The sequence below is a fragment of the Urocampus carinirostris genome, chromosome 15 (genome assembly GCF_059441175.1).
Source record: "Urocampus carinirostris isolate Australia breed hairy pipefish chromosome 15, RoL_Ucar_1.0, whole genome shotgun sequence".
NCBI classification, from domain to species: Eukaryota; Metazoa; Chordata; class Actinopteri; order Syngnathiformes; family Syngnathidae; genus Urocampus; species Urocampus carinirostris.
The window spans coordinates 26956563-26972779 of NC_142363.1; the positions used below are offsets into that span (position 1 = coordinate 26956563).

The 16217-nt window shown below is 41.1% G+C and overlaps 1 protein-coding gene and 1 pseudogene across 2 annotated transcripts in view; one reads left to right on the forward strand and one right to left on the reverse strand.

Moving 5' to 3' along the window:
• The window catches only part of luzp1 (leucine zipper protein 1), a 109029-nt gene that overhangs the window by 79683 nt on the left and 13129 nt on the right, over positions 1-16217 (reverse strand). The gene's annotated exons all lie outside the window — the stretch shown is intronic.
• LOC148352021 (U2 spliceosomal RNA) lies at positions 11644-11789 on the forward strand (annotated as a pseudogene).

Consider the following 16217-nt stretch of genomic DNA (forward strand, 5'->3'; position numbering starts at 1 on the left):
TAAAACAATTTTACATTACTTTTAATGGGAAAAAACGGCTTCGGTGATCGTACAAATCGGTTTTCGTACAAAGAAATGGAACGGATTATGGTCGAGAACCGAGGTTCCACTGTACTAGCTTATCCAGATCACCAGACCAACCACATCCATTAAAATATCCCTCTATCGAAATGATGATGTCAGCAATTTTATAAAATGTTACCAATATGAATCTCGGTATACGTAAAGTCAGAAAGTAAATAAATACATTCAAATGTAAGAGAGAAGGCAAATGGAAGGGGGTCCAACCTGGCTGGGCTTGACAAATAAACACAGACGCTCTGAGAAAGGGAGGAAACGGGCCGAGGTTGGATCATAAAATATGCCTGGTATTCAACAATGTTCCACAGTGCACAAATGAGCCTCTCGGGGACCTGGGAGGGTTACAGGATTCCAGTGAGGCTCCAGGGATTGAACATGTCCACATGAACGCGCATTCCTTTAGCAGCTCCAAAAATGTTATCTCATGCACCCTAAACTGTAACTCGTGACTATTTTAGGTCAATGATTAACATGTTTTACCCAAACATATCAGCCTTGTTTCTCTTTGTGCATGTCCCAACAGTCAAGCTTATAAACACTGGGAGCTTCTGCTATGAAAGTTAATGAAGTTCCTCAACATCTCATCACTTCTCTTGGAGCAACTCAGAGAATAAAAGGTTCACGTCGCCAATGTTACCCTCTAAATTTCCACGGGTCTGAGCGTTCACACAAAGTCGGTGAGCAACGCTTGAAACAACAGTGAGCCACCATAATCCCAAATGTGGCAAGATAATTACCGTATTTTCCGCACTATAAGGCGCACCGGGTTATAGGGCGCACTCCGAAAAAATAGTTTTTGGTCCCATTTTTGACATACATAAGACGCACCGGATTATAAGGCGCTACAATGGGAACGTGGACAAACAGTCAGATAGTTCAGTCCAACTTATTACCCCCTTAACATTCCGAAAGCTTGCAAAGACGCAAATACGTGTAGAGAACATGTGCGGATGCGGTGTCCGTAAGATGTCACTCAAATGCATCGTTCCATCATTCGGAAGGTTAAAGTCTTGGGATTCAAGAAATGCTAACCATTCCTTAGTATCTATTTTCTTTTTCGCTCGCAACTTTACTGTGCATATGACAATAAACACTTGGAATTGAGTTTAATTTAAAAATAGACACTCCATTCATCTGCACCGCTTATCACAGAAACATCGAGTTCAGTCTGAAACAAGATACAGGGACAATATAAAACCCGGAATAGCTCACCGAAGTCGTTGCGTTCATAATAATGTGCAGGCAATGTCCTCTTATATCCGTGAGGGTAGTAAATCCAGGAGAATACAATATTTACAAATACAGAATAGAAAAAAATGCTTTCTCTATGCCGTCAGCCACATGCTATACGCATTCATCTTTTTCGACCAATTGCAGGCTTTGTTTTGCCGTTTAAGCCAATAGCAGCCTGTAAATGATAAAAAGGATCCGCCCCTTGACCTCCGAATAACTTTAGCCAATAGTGATCAATTCAACTGATGATTGACACATCTTTTTCGGCCAATTGCAGGCTTTGTTTGCCGTTTAAGCCAATGCCAGCCTGTAAATGATAAAAAGGATCCGCCCCTTGACCTCCGAATAACTTTAGCCAATAGTGATCGATTCAAATGAAGTTTGACACATTGGTTAGCCAATGAAACGCCGGTAAATAAATCCCAGCATACACCGCGTACTACTTGGCGTTCGAGGGAAAATCTAGTCGGCGGCTGCAAGTTAGTTGGAAAACTTTGCAATTTTAAAATCGATCCATCAATAAGGCGCATGGTCAGCTTTTGAAAAAAATAAAGGCTTTTAGGTGCGCCTTATAGTGCGGAAAATACGGTAATTATCGAACATGTCCAAAACTTGACATCAAGTTACATTTTGCTGAGTTTCCAGCAATGCAAAATTTTGTTTATCTTTTGAATGAATTGACTCATGTACTATTGCAAAGCTTGTACGGCCTACAAACGTCGTTTGTTCTTACAATTCTTTCACAAGATATCCATTTCTTTTTATTTCCTGATATATTTTGTCGCATAATATTAACATTTTTGGGGGCTTATTTAGTCGGTTGTAAGATACAGAACTGTACTTAATCACATTTTTTACTGGAAGTACAATGTTGGCAACAAGATTCACTTGATATCATTGGAAATTATTTGAATGCAACACAAACTTTTTCTTCTTTTTTCCGTGTTTTTTTCCTACTTTTTTTAAATTCCCTTAAACAAATCTCATTGTGTTTATTTTTTCCGAGCTGTTACTTTTTTCTTTTTGTTCTCTATCGGGGGCGGCAGTAGCTCAGGAGGTAGAGCGATCGTCTTAGGATTAAGGGATCCCAATTCGAATCCCGGCTTGTCCGTGTTACATGTCGAAGTGTCCTTGGGTAAGACATTGAACCCCCAATAAGCAGGTTAGCGCCTTACATGGCTGCACAGATCACGGCCGCTATTGGGAAATGTGAAGCACAATGTAAAGCGCTTTGGGAAGTAATTGACTTGAAAAGCGCTATAGAAATGCAGATCATTTCAGATCATTTCATATTTACTTTTTTCCTACATTTCTTTCTTTTCTTTTTTTCTGGCTTTTTTCTAAATTTTTCTTTCTTGTTTTCTATTCCTTTTTTCTTAGCCTTTCACTGCTTTTTCATTATGGAATTTTTTTCTTTTTTGTTCTATTTCCCCCCTTCCTTTAAGTCATTTTGTGCATAATTTTACATAAAATTTGGTCATGTTGGGATTACAGAAGCAAAAACAACCTGAAGAGCCGTTTAGGACCCTTGTGCGCTGGCTAGATTTTCTTGTGCGCTGCTCGCAGCTTAGAGGGAACAATGCACGTCGCTAAAATCGATACCCTACATATGAAGATCATCCGCTTGGTTTCCCTGCAATCAACCGGTACGTACCTCCGCAATAAATGAGGGTTCACTGTACTGCTACTTAGGTGGACAAAGAAGCAGTGTTGAGACTGTGATTGCCGATTCTGGCTTCACGACAGAAACAGTAACTATATAATGGTCTCATTTTCATTATTTCAAAGTTCACCTAGGGCCTCCAAAGTCAGCCTGCACCTCCTACCAATACCAAATGCAAAACTGAGGAGACCACTTAATTTTATAGTATAGTCCTACCAGCCAGTCGTAGATCAAACTAAGTTTAGAAACGCCATTAAAATGAAAAAAAACACACACACATTCTTGAGCTACTGTAGCCAAGGATTGTTCAGCTTCAGCGGTTATATCGAGAGATTCAAAAGCACTGCTGGCATGTTAAGAAACACAACCCGCTGTTGAAAGAAAGCAAAATAAAACATTAATTGAAAAATAACAAAGCAGAGAAAAGGATGTGCTGGAAATAGCCATGGTTGCCAAGCATCTGCACCACGGTGATTAAAAGCCCTAAATCAAAATAATTCCGATATATAGACAAAGGGGATGAAAATCTACTTTTTATGACATCAATTGACATCTGAAACCAAATGGTACTGGTAGTCACGTTATTCCATTGCTTTTTTTTGACCAATGTTAACTGCTCGAGGCTGCTGTCTGAAGATCTATTGATGAGCTGTTTGTGTTGTGGTTTTGGGTCAGACAGAGCTCCTTTTTTGAGCTTATCCAATACTTTTCAAGATAAACTGTTACTGGAACAAACAGTCCTCAGACACACGCCGTTATTATGGTTTGCGCAAGACTGTCGTTTTGGCTTCTAGAAGTGACAATCCTGCAGGCTATGCGATGAACCCTACCCGATGTGTAAAGGTTGCCAATTCATTATCACTCCTATAGTCAGACAGAAAAGAAAATTATTTTTCAAAACAAAAACAATCAAAGACTCTGATTAGGTTTACATGCAGGCAATAGTCCAACATGGATCAGAATTTGGATTTTTGAAACAATAAAAATGATTTGTTAGCATGCTTACAGACAAACTACCGTGAATTCCGGACTATAGAGCGCACCTGATTATAAGCCGCACCCACCACATTCTAAGAGGATAAACGCTTTTGTACTAACACAAGCCGCACCTGTACATAAGCCGCAAATGCCCACATTAAAACATGTAACACAATCACAAAATTAACCCATACCCGACTTTGAGTCCCACGATTGTAGCTGAATATAAAGTACACAGTCCAATAACACAGCCGGCAAAATGAACGGAAAATGATACCGGTACCTAACGTTTGATGCAGACCTGCAGAGTCCGGGTCCCGTTGAAAATAATCCAAGGAAAAAAAAAGTATATTTCCAAAGGTAAGGGTGGGAAAAATATATATCCACTATTGTCCGCTGCGTCCACAAACACGTCTCACCTTTACTCCACTTCCCATCAGCCCCCGTTGTTTTCGCCCCTCCTTTTTGATTAACCCGTGGAAAACATATCAGAGTAAGTCTCTCTCTTATTGTCCGCCGCGTCCACAAAACAGGTCCGTCTGTTCCTCACCTTTACCCCACCTCCCGTCACCCCCTGTTTGTTCCGCCCCTCCTTTTTCATTCGCCCGTGGAAAACATATCAGAATAAGCCTCTAAAATAAATACATTACAAAAATATACAGTTGCAAATACATATTAGACATGGTTACACATATTTACAAAGAAAGACGGTACACCGAGAGAGTTTTCAAAGCTTTAATAATAATAATAATAACTTTCATCCCAAACCGTGCCTGTGACAGGGCAGTTAATGGTAGCAACACGCTAGCAACACGCTCGCAACACAGTAAACAGGTCTGGTAAAAAAAACTACCGTACTTGTAAAAATCACGGTAAACCGTCCTCATCTTCCTCCTGAGAACTGAAGCCATCAAAGTCGTCTTCCCCAGTATGGGAAAGAGACTTTGTCATATAGACGTCGTCCCACGCTTTTACGTGCAGTAGCTCTGTTTCCTTCTTTATCGGACTGCTCGATTGCTTTTAGCTTGAAAGCTGCGTCATGTGCCTTTCTTATTGCAATTTACATGGTGAGGATATGTCTACGCTAATTTAAATTGTGCACAAGCTAAGAAGTTGCAGTCTTCCTCGGCGCATATATTCCACCGGTCTAAATCTTACCTTTTGTACTCGAGCGCAGCTGGCGGCTGTTAGAAAAATTACATAAATTGGCTGCATCACTGAATAAGCCACAGGGTTGAACGTTTGGGAAAAAAGTAGCGGCTTATAGTCCGGAATTTACAGTAATAACCCTGATATATATATACACCGTTAGCGAGTATTACAATTAAAAGGGACGTTGTTTCCAAATGTAACTTTTGACATTAAATTACAGAAGATTTTGTTTATATCACTCACCAAATTCAACAAAATACCCTTGCCAATTCCTCCATAAGTGACCTCCCTTGCTACATCTAGTGTGTTTACAAAATAAGCTTGTATGTGGCTTTCCAGAAGCATAGACTCACACTCTATATGGATGGATACAACTGCAGCATACACCGATGGCATTTTAGCCGCAGGGGTAGAAAAAAAAAGGGAAATGTTCTAGAAAAATATAGCAATACCCAAAAGGCTATTTTAGCAAGTAAACCAGAAATGGCTTGTATTATTTACTACAATTCCCACAGTGTTTGGCGGCACGAAAACGTCCTGAATGAGGGAAAGTGTGCATTCGCATATACAATTGGATTACTAAAATGAGTATATATGCAGAAGTAATGGATAATTAAAGGACTAACCCACAGGTGTCGAACAGGCGGCCCGCGAGCCAGATCAGGCCCGCTAAGGGATTGAATCCGGCCCGCGAGACAACACTCAGAGAAGCGCAAGAGAAAAAGAAGCTGCAGGTTGAAATATGTCAACTTGATGTTGCCAAAGAAAGGTGCCTCAAACAAAGACTGTACTTGTATTTATTTCTCTCTTTCTCTCTCTCTCTCTCTCTCTCTCTCTCTTTCTTTTCCACCCCTTTTCTCCCACTCTCTCTTTCACACTCTGTGACTCTCTTTTTCTCTTCCTTTGTTGCTCTTTGTCTCTCTCCCTGTGTCTTTTAACCTCTTTTGCTCTAACTTCCTTTTTTCCTTTTCTTTCTTTTCTCTTTCTCTCTTCATACCCCTCGCGCTTTCCTTTCTCTTTTTCTCCTTCTGTCTTTCTATTTCTCTTTGGATTTCTTTCTTCCTCTCCCTTTCTTTCCCCCCTCTCTCACGACTTTTTATCTTTTGTTTCTCACGCTCTCCCTCTCTCTCTTTATCTTTCTTTGTCCCGCCCTCTCTCCTTTCCCTCCCCGTTTCTCTTATTTCTATATCTCTCTTTTTCTTTCTCTTTAATCTGCTAGTCCGGCCCCCTGACAGAATGTTTGTTCTATCGTTTGGCCCCCGAGTTAAAATGAGTTTGACACCCCTGGACCAACCCAACTAACGCAATCAGAATACTTGCAATCAAGCTAACACCAAACCGGATTTATACCAGTGTTTACATGGCTTTACATAAATAGATTACGGCCAATAATCTGTTTCCAGATTATTGCCTGCATGTAAATAATACCCACTGTTGTATGGCAGGTTTCAAAAAGACGTTTTAGAATGCAACCCAAAAAACCCTTCAAAAATGATCCACCTTGATTGAGAACCACAGGAAATGTCCCTTGACATTTCGGTGTCTCTGTTCCATCCATAACCTTCGGATGTCAGCAGTCAAGTTAAAGTCGCCACGCTCATCTCCAGCCAGGCCTTCAACGCTGATTCATGTCCTCTGGATGAACCCAACTTCTGCTGAGCCCTGCACCGGTTCTGACTTCCATAACAAACTTCTGCCAACCACTGTCGCGTCACTCAGTGCCCAACTGACTACAAATAACAGACTAAAGCCTCGTAAATCCTCAAAGAGCTAAACAGTAACTGTAGTTGCGAGAGAAGATGTTGAAAGACAGATATTAAAGTCGTGCTTGGTATAAAAACAATCGAAATGGGGAAGTCGATATCCGAGACATAGTAAATTAGCTGCTGGGTGAAAAACATTGGGTCAACTTTTTGCCTTTTATGGATGTTGCTGGGGTTTACGGCGAGAAAGGCCAATGTGGGTGGCCCTCCATTGCCCAACTGATTTAGTTGTGTTGACAGATGGCACCCAACTGCAAACTTGAGGTTCTGAAAAGACTATTAGAGGAAAATGTCTAAAAATATGATGGAGCTGTCTGTCCTGGCAGGGTGTTTTCGGTGTCTAGGGCTGGTTCTCCGGCTTCGTGTGGGAATGGTATACCCTGGTCCTGCCGAGCCCTTAGGGAATGGGTTGGTTCGGGGTGTGGGAAGTGATTTCGTCTGTCGGGTACTGGGTTATAGCTTCTTGCATGCTATGCTCTTCTACCACACCAGCACCTACCAAAATTCGGGAATGTAATCCCCACCCCGATTTTTTAGATAATGGATGCTGGTGTCTGTAGTTATCACACCGTCTTTGTTATTCTAACTCTCATTTCAGTTTTAGTTTCTGAAGATACACTCAGATCTTTGTGCCACTTTGTCTCTCGTACGGTTCACAGATGCTTACAGGCCTTTTTTTATCCTTTCCTCTCCTTGGACGACAATATCGAAATCCTTACCACTTGCTTTTCAGAGACAATGAGGAAAGCAGCAAATGAAATTGCAGGAAAACACAGGAAGAAGATTAAGCCATGGGTTACAGAACAATTCTCCCACGGTTCGAACTTGGACTGGCAAACTGGGGAAGACCTCATGCATGCCAGACCACCGCCTCAGACCCTCAATTCATATTTTGCGTGTGTTCCTTATTGAGAATTCTGAGTCGACAGCACATAGCTACATCTGTCTTTCACCCTTTCTGTTTTTCTGGCTACATGAGTCTTCTGGGAGTCGATAATATGTGGGGATTAACATAGATCTATAAAGATACTGAATATATATGTAGACTGAAGTGTGTACACTAAGGGGTAATGATAATGGATACTATGAGAAGAGGATCATTAATCAGAAACATTTTACTACAATTTAAAAATAACCAAATCCCGCTAAATTTATTATTTTGTATCTATTTTATATTTATTTCAAAGCAGTATGACAAATGATGCAAACATATTTGTGTTCAGAGTTCCCACTTGATTTTATGTTTGTGATGAGTTGGTTCAGATGTAAAGCTGTTGGTTTTCTTTCTTTTTTCTGCCCATACTCATGTGTCCCAAGAAAGTTATTGAAAAGGGGAAGGAACAGTGGAAAAAAGTACAAAAAACAAAGAAAATGATTGAAAAATATAAAAGGTGTATGAGTGTCTGCCATTGAAGCACTAATGGAGGTTACAGTAAATAGTTTAAAAATGTTATATTTTAATTTTTTACAAGTATATTAATCTTTATTATCTACATAATTAAGTAATTATCAATGTTTACAAACTCTATGTGATGTAGGCTTATACGAGAGTATATACGGTACAGACGCTCCCCCTGCTTACGACCATTCTACTTACGCAAAACGGTAGGTATGATAATTTTTTTCGAGATGTCGAAAAATATCCGGACATTGCTGTAAGTTTGATTTTGTGTGCACCTTTTTCTGAGTAGAGGACATTACTGTAGTGCTTCTTTCCGCCGTGTGGCGCTGTGAGAGGTCACTCAGCATCCACCCCGAAGAAGAAATCCGGATTCTACTTCCTAGTTTGTCTGTAAACACATTGCACTGTATCTCTAGCGCACTAAAAACTTGCATCTATTCGATATGGTTGGTGTAAAGTGTAAAGAGGAGGTGAGCCGTTTCTTTCGAAATGAAAGTGGAATAAGAAAGCTTGATGCGGTTGAGAAAATGGTTGGATTACTTTTTTTTCGTCCACTTTTTACCACGGAGGAGGAAGTCGCCTGAATCTTCCAAAAGTAAGTTAAACTTAATTTTATTCATCTTTATAGTCAAGTCATGTTTACTTGCATAGCCCTTAATCACAAGGAGTCTCAAAGGGGTTCACAGACCACAGAATGTCAACGCCTAATGTGTAGCTTTGTTTTTCAGTACTATGCTTTATCATTCAGCCTGCTTTGTAACATTATAGAGCATATTATTTTATTAAATGTATTTTTTTCGGTTTCAAGACGCCTTTTTGAACGCCTCTCAGTTCAAACAAATCGGAGTCCGACCAAAAATTTCGAGAAATTCTTGTTTCGCTGTTCGGTCAAAAAACCGGAGTTCGAACGCCCGTAATGCGTGAGTGCGTACGCTAGGGTGCGATGCTGAGCGGCGTACGGGTGTAGATCGCTCTTTTCGTGACTAACTTATCACGTGCGGAAGTGCTTCGTTTTGCTTTCGCTTTTACTATAGGTGTACGAAGTGTTTTAGCCCTTTTTTTTATTTTACACGTTCATGTTAGCGTAATCTTTCGTACGGAAGATTACGATAACGCGAACGTACGATTATCCTGGGTTAGCTTTATGTTTACGTTAAACATTCAAGGTAAACATTCAGGGTGTTGGAACGGAGCCCAACATTCAGGGTGTTGGAACCGAGCCCCCTTTTCAATAAACCGCTCAACACTTGTTGTGGAGACCCGGGTGCTAAATGACTTGTAAACGACCTGATTTTTTTATTTTTGCACGTTCATGTTGGCGTAATCTTTCGTACGGAAGATTATGATAACGCAAATGTGTGATTAGCCTGGGTTAGCTTCATGTTTACGTTAAACATTCAAGGTAAACATTCAGGGTGTTGGAACGGATTAAAACGATTTACATTATTTCTAATGGGAAAAATGATTTCGGTGATCGAACAAATCGGTTTTCGAACAGGGTTCTGGAACGGATTATGGTCGAGAACCGAGCTTCCACTGTAGCACTGAAGCAACTTACGAGAAAATTCAACTTACGAACGATCGTCCGGAACCCATCTTGTTCGTAAGTAGAGCAGCGTCTGTACGTGAATTTGTTTCGGTTTTGCTGGTCATTTTAATTTGGAAAAAGTCGATTCTACTTTTACTGCTTTAACTGTACAATCTTTTCATTCGGTACATTTTGGAATTGGAAATGTTTTCTTGATTTGGGTTGCAGCTTGTCACTAAGGTGGAACGGTTGGTGCGGCAGTAGCTCAGGAGGTAGAGCGCTCGTCTTGGGATCAAGGGATCCCAGTTCGAATCCCGGCTCGTCCGTGTTACATGTCGAAGTGTCCTTGGGTAAGACACTGAACCCCTAATACCCCCAATAAGCAGGTTAGCGTCTTACATGGCTGCAATACAAGGCTGCTATTGGGAAATGTGGAGCACATTGTAAAGCGCTTTGGGAAGTCATTGACTTGAAAAGCGCTATATAAATGCAGATCATGTCCTGAAGTCAGACCAGTTGAGAGCCGGTGGTCTAGCCTATGTCAGACTTCTCATCTTAGCAATACAGTCTGAATCCTCATCACTCTGATCACAAGGCAAGCACGACCTTCACCTTCTCATGTCAGCTTGGTCAATCTCCCAAAGAATGCATCTTGAACCAGACTGGAATGGCTCCTGAAATATGCCAAATATGCCCCTAAAGCCCCCACCCCTACTCCTCACCTCTCTTCCAGGGAAGATATATCCCACCCCGTTTCCCCCTCTACAAGCCGCAACATTCCAGCGCTGTACACTTGACTGAAAGCACGCACATTTACAACACACGGATCACACAAACGATGTTAAGAACATTAGTAACGCAAGTTTCCACCTAGCTGACCCAGACGTTGCTTTCCAGGGTAGACAGATCAGATTTCTTTTCATTAATGTCCCGAAATACTCCCAGGCCAAGTAGGCGAACAGAAACAGGAGTGGGCAGGATAAATGGAGGCTTGGTTTATGTAAGGCCCATTGCAAGATATTCGAGCACACCTAAAAAAGGGAGATTCAGTGAAAGGAATTTTGTGAAATTGCTGGCTTGGTGTGCCTTCTACATGCCTTTGAAAAAACATGTCCTCCTTTTCCTCCACACTCAGCAAGGAAGCGCGTCCATTGTCAGAACAAAAAACGTATAAATCAAAGTGAGACGATCAAGGTCGTTTTACTTAACAGGAAAAGTTCATTTGGGGACAAAACACACAGAAAAAGGTTTTCTGCTGCTGCTTTCTCTTAGATGGGCTCACCTCAAGTTAGCATGAGAAGACACAATAGACCCCACCTGGGTGTCCCCACCTTATGAGGTTGACGCTATAGGGTTTGGAATAAGATGTTTTTTCAGTCCTTCTTCACAGCATCAAATTATTATGTGTGCCAAAAAACTTGAAAATCTGAGGTGTTGATGAATATGACTGTTCGAGCTAAGTCTCTGAGATGCCTGTCTGCTATAGGTCATTGTCATACAAGTTGCTGGTCTGCTATTGGTTTGCGTCATGGCATCATGGAAATGCTGATATGCTATTGGCTGAAGTCCCTCCCACAATGCCTTTCTCTCTTTTTTCAGTTCTTAATTTCGTGCAACAAACTTTTTTTCGCAATGGGTCCCAAGACTTGCAGTTCCGACTGAACCCTCGATCAGTTGGTAAGGTCTTGGTTCTCTCACAAGCGTTAATTGGCTACCCAAGTAACAATTGCGCTAAATGTATTTTTATTTCCGAGCCATATTCACTCATAAAAAGAGCCATGAATGGCTCGAGAGCCAAAGGTAGTTATAATCGTGGAACTTGTCAATTGTGGTTCTGGTATTGAGTACTATCTCAAAATATAGCAAAGAATGGATTAGTGTAGTATCCAGAAGTTGATTTTTGCAATTGGGAGATGGAATAAGAGCTTGCTCTGTCCACTCCACGCATCGGCCCGGAATTGCAGTACCTCCGGGATCGGTGCATTCGCCCTGTGGCTAGGACCTTGACTCAGCCTCTTGGCTGGGAACAAGTGTCTCGGCCTCTTGGCTTTGCAGTGTATTATGATTTGACCGATAACGGATAATGGATAATTGATAAAGAATATAGAACAATAACCCTCTACAAACCCCTCCCCTGCATTACACAATGTCTTTCTCTTATTATTCAGTTCAGAATCGTGTGTGCTTTGTTAAGACATTGTGAGTCGACAAAACAATACGGTATGTTTTGTACTGTATTTATTTGCTATGGGTCCCAAGGCTTGCACTGGCCCTGATGCTAAATCTAGATCCATAAACTGGATAGCCAAGAAAAAGAACCTTGCGATTATCAAGAAATATGAGGAAGGCATGCGAGTGGCAACCCATGCATGGGTGTAACGGATCGACGTTCCGGACAGTGTTTAAAAATAAGGATGTTAATTAAAATAAAGAAATCTCCCAAGGGAATTACAATCTTTCCAAGTCAAATTTTTAAAATCTGTTTTTGTATCCGCTGTTGCCGAACCCTCCTCTGCATCCACCAGGTACCTCACTCCACCAGGTCGAGTCTAATCACACTAAAGGTAAACACAGTTTAAGTGTCCCTTTATATTTATATGTATTCAAAATATCATGTAATCAAAATGTCTCCGTAGTGCAGTGGTTAGCACATTTGCCTAGCACATAAAAGGTCCCAGGTTCAAGACCGGGTGGAAACATATGTTGGCCTGGAGAGGGATGTGCCCCATCAGGCTGTACTTGCCCAAGACACACTACAGGAAATGGTGCCCCTATTACCCGTGTGGTTAAGGGATTCAACCAACCAACCAACCAACATATAGTACACATAAGTAAAACTTACTATATACTATTATGTTAGTTCAATGTTTTTATCTCAGGTCCGGGGGGTTCGGAACATATTAGCGAACAGGGTTGGGTAGGGTTACTTTAACTGGATTACTTTCAATTACTTTTGGATTACTCCAATACCAAATATGCTAATAAAAGACAAAAGAAACTAAATATGAATAAAATGACTACATTTTGTGCAGGCTTGCGGAGTAACGGAATACATGGAACGGCAAAAATGATGTTGGCAAGCTGTTTGGATTTATTTTCATTTTGTTTCTGTCACATTTTATGTTCGTTTTGCCGGAGATCAAAGAGATCAAAGCCAGGAGAGAAAGCTTACCACGTGTTGTGAGTCATCATTTTATTCATATTTAGTTTATTTTGTCTTTTATTAGCATATTTGGTCTTGGAGTAATCCAAAAGTAATTGAAAGTAATCCAGTTAAAGTAACCCTACCCAACCCTGTTAGCGAATTAAAACAGCTTTCTATCCCCAACCGTACCATTTCATGTTGGGATCCCCGCTTTACAGCGGATTAGCGTCGTGTCCCGGGGTCAGTCTACTGTCTCTACAAGGAATGCCTTCATTTTTTTACATGTTGCCGTGGGAAATAAAAGAGTAGCAATAATGTTCTTTGTCACAGCTCAAATTCCAACCATAAAAATGATGACTGTATAAATTCAACTTCTTATCACCTCTTCAATGATAACCTGAATGGGCAGTTTGAATTTAAAGCATTGACCTCGTTTACTTTCTCAGAGTGTTTGCTCATGCCCTATGACTGTTTGCTGATCCATAGAGGCGAGACTTCCTACCTTGACTCATTTCCAAGTTTTTTTTTCCCCAGCAAAGACAGATCAAAACTGTTCAAAAGACATAACAACAGAAGCTAACCCGAGGACTGGACACCTCAGGAAGCAGAGAAACAGCTGGGGAAAATGTGCTACACATGCTTATGATCAGCCAATGCAACCACAAATAATGAAAAACATTCTAGCCTGGCATCCTTGGACTTGACTAGTGTATCTCTGTTCTCTTGCGATAGAGAAAATGATGGACGGTATGGAAGCTAAAGCAAGACCAGATGATGATGTTCTTAGGTTACATGGTATAGTTCACAAAGCTTCACGTAGACCACAGTAGGAACGGAGTTTGTAGGTTTGTGGACGACAACAAGAGGAACTGATGTTCATAAATAAGATGAAATATGGCTTTAGGAAGCAGGAATGGATATCAAAGGGATGGAAGACATCCGTTTAGTGCTAGCTTGTATGAAAACTGATGTGAAATACACGCTCCCTTGCACCCATGAAGTTGCTGTCATGCTAAAGTTACTTTTGTAATATACAACGGGCCCCCGAGATAAGACATTATTCCATAAAATTGCCCTATGGCGGGGGAGAGAAACCTATGGTAATTAGCGAATATGATCCAAAACCCCGGTACCCCAGATAGTTATTTAAATAACCAAAAGGTTTGTAATAATTGTATGTAATTTACAAAAATATGGTTGAATTATATATTACTAATAATATGAAGTAAAATATATATATTTTTTTGTTTGTGACTGGTATAGTGGAGTTAGTGGGTGGATGCTAAGAAGGGAGGAGACGGCAGATGAAATAAAAAAAGATGTGCAAAATTTCCACTAGTGATTATTGTTATGCCTTAAGAAGATCCTTTTGCTTAAATCGCCTCCTCGTTCTTAGTATTTGTCACACTGGTCAATTGGTTAGAGCCATGTTCCTTAACTTCTTTGTATTTCTTAGAATTTCTTAGAATCTAAAGAGTCATCATATGAGATGCTCGTCTGTAAAGTGAACCATTACATAACATCCACAAAGCTTTCCCAGAACCAGAAGGCCATTAAAACAAATAATATTTGCAAACATTTTGGCATGTTTTATTTTACTGTTGTTTTTTTTTTTAATCATTTTCTGGTATTTTGGTTTGTTGTCAAGTTTTAATGTACTGTTTATGCAACACTGTGGTAAGATGTTTGTATGGTAATGTATATCCGAATAATCAATAAGGCAAAAAACAAAACAAAAAAAAGCTTCCATCATTATCATGGTTTAGCCTCTCCCTTTAGCATGCATGCCTTGGGACCCAGAGCAAATAAATGCAGGAAGAAATACAGTCATTTATTGCCAAGTCTCTGCGAATGAAAAAATATTCTGAACTGAAAAAAAAAGAGAGAAAGGTATTATGGGCGGGAGTTCACCCAAAACATTTTCGTAATATTGTGATGCAAATAAATAGCAGACAAGCATTAAAGATTACAATAGACGGGCATCTAAGAGACATCTGAGGCATATTTAAGTTTTTCATGGCAAGTTTCTTTGTCACGCGAAATCATTTGATGATGAATCAATAATGCCCCCAATAAGCAGGTCGGCTCCTTGCATGGCTGCATGGCCGCTATTGGTGTGTGAGTGTGTGTGTGTGAATGGGTAAGTGTGAAACACATTGCGAAGCGCTTTGGGAGGTCATTGACTTGAAAAGTGCTATATAAATACAGGCAATTTACCATATTGTGTAGTGGGGGAAATTCCATATAGAGGGACTGAGAAAACATCTTATTCCACTTCATATTGCGGCTTTGGCAAATGCCTGAGATATACTGTTGTCAAGAACCGGAACAGGATCAGGACCCAAACGCGTGACGTTCTCACACAAGCCTTTTTTTTTATTGGGAAATTGGGAGTCATGCACGTTGGGCAGCGTTCTGGCGTGGAAAGACAGGAAGCCAGAGACAGACGAGATCGATTCCAGGCAGGACGGGACTGACAGGATTGATAATGAAACAGGATATTGAAATAAACAGGAGAAACAGGAGACGGGAACGAAAACTGGAGAGAATAATAAACAGGACAAAAATAGACGGGAACGAAACTGGAAACAGATATTTAACAGGACAAAATAAACGGGAACAATACCGGACAGGAAATCTCATCTCATCTCATCTCATTAGCTACACCGCTTATCCTCAGTAGGGTCGCGGGGGTGCTGGAGCCCATCCCAGCAATCATTGGGCAGTGGGCAGGGGACACCCTGAACTGGTTGCCAGCCAATCGCAGGGCACACAGGGACAGACAACTCACTCGCTCATTCACACCTGGGGACAATTTGGACCGGCCAATTCACCGGAGCGCCCGGAGGAAACCCACGCAAGCACGGGGAGAACATACAAACTCCGCACAGGAAGTCTGGAGCTGAATTTGAACCCAAGCAGGAGGTTCCCAAGACATGAACTGTGCCGCACATGCGCTAACCACTGCGCCGCCGTGCTGCCCACCGGACAGGAAACACCAAAAGGAAAACAGGACCGAGTCGGAACCCACGTCTTGCGGAGCAGAGGTTCGTTGACGGACTGACAAAGGAAAAATGAGAGCACTGAGCTTGAAAAGATGGAAAGCCAATCTGTCAATGAGCCGCAGCTGGCGCCACACGGGCGGGGCCAATTGGGTGCCATGGCAACCGTGGCAACTGTAAATAGTTTTTAATCTAGTTTACGAATACCTTCACTTATAATCATGTATATCGAATCAAAATCTTGAGTATTTTTTTAACTAAAATAGAGAG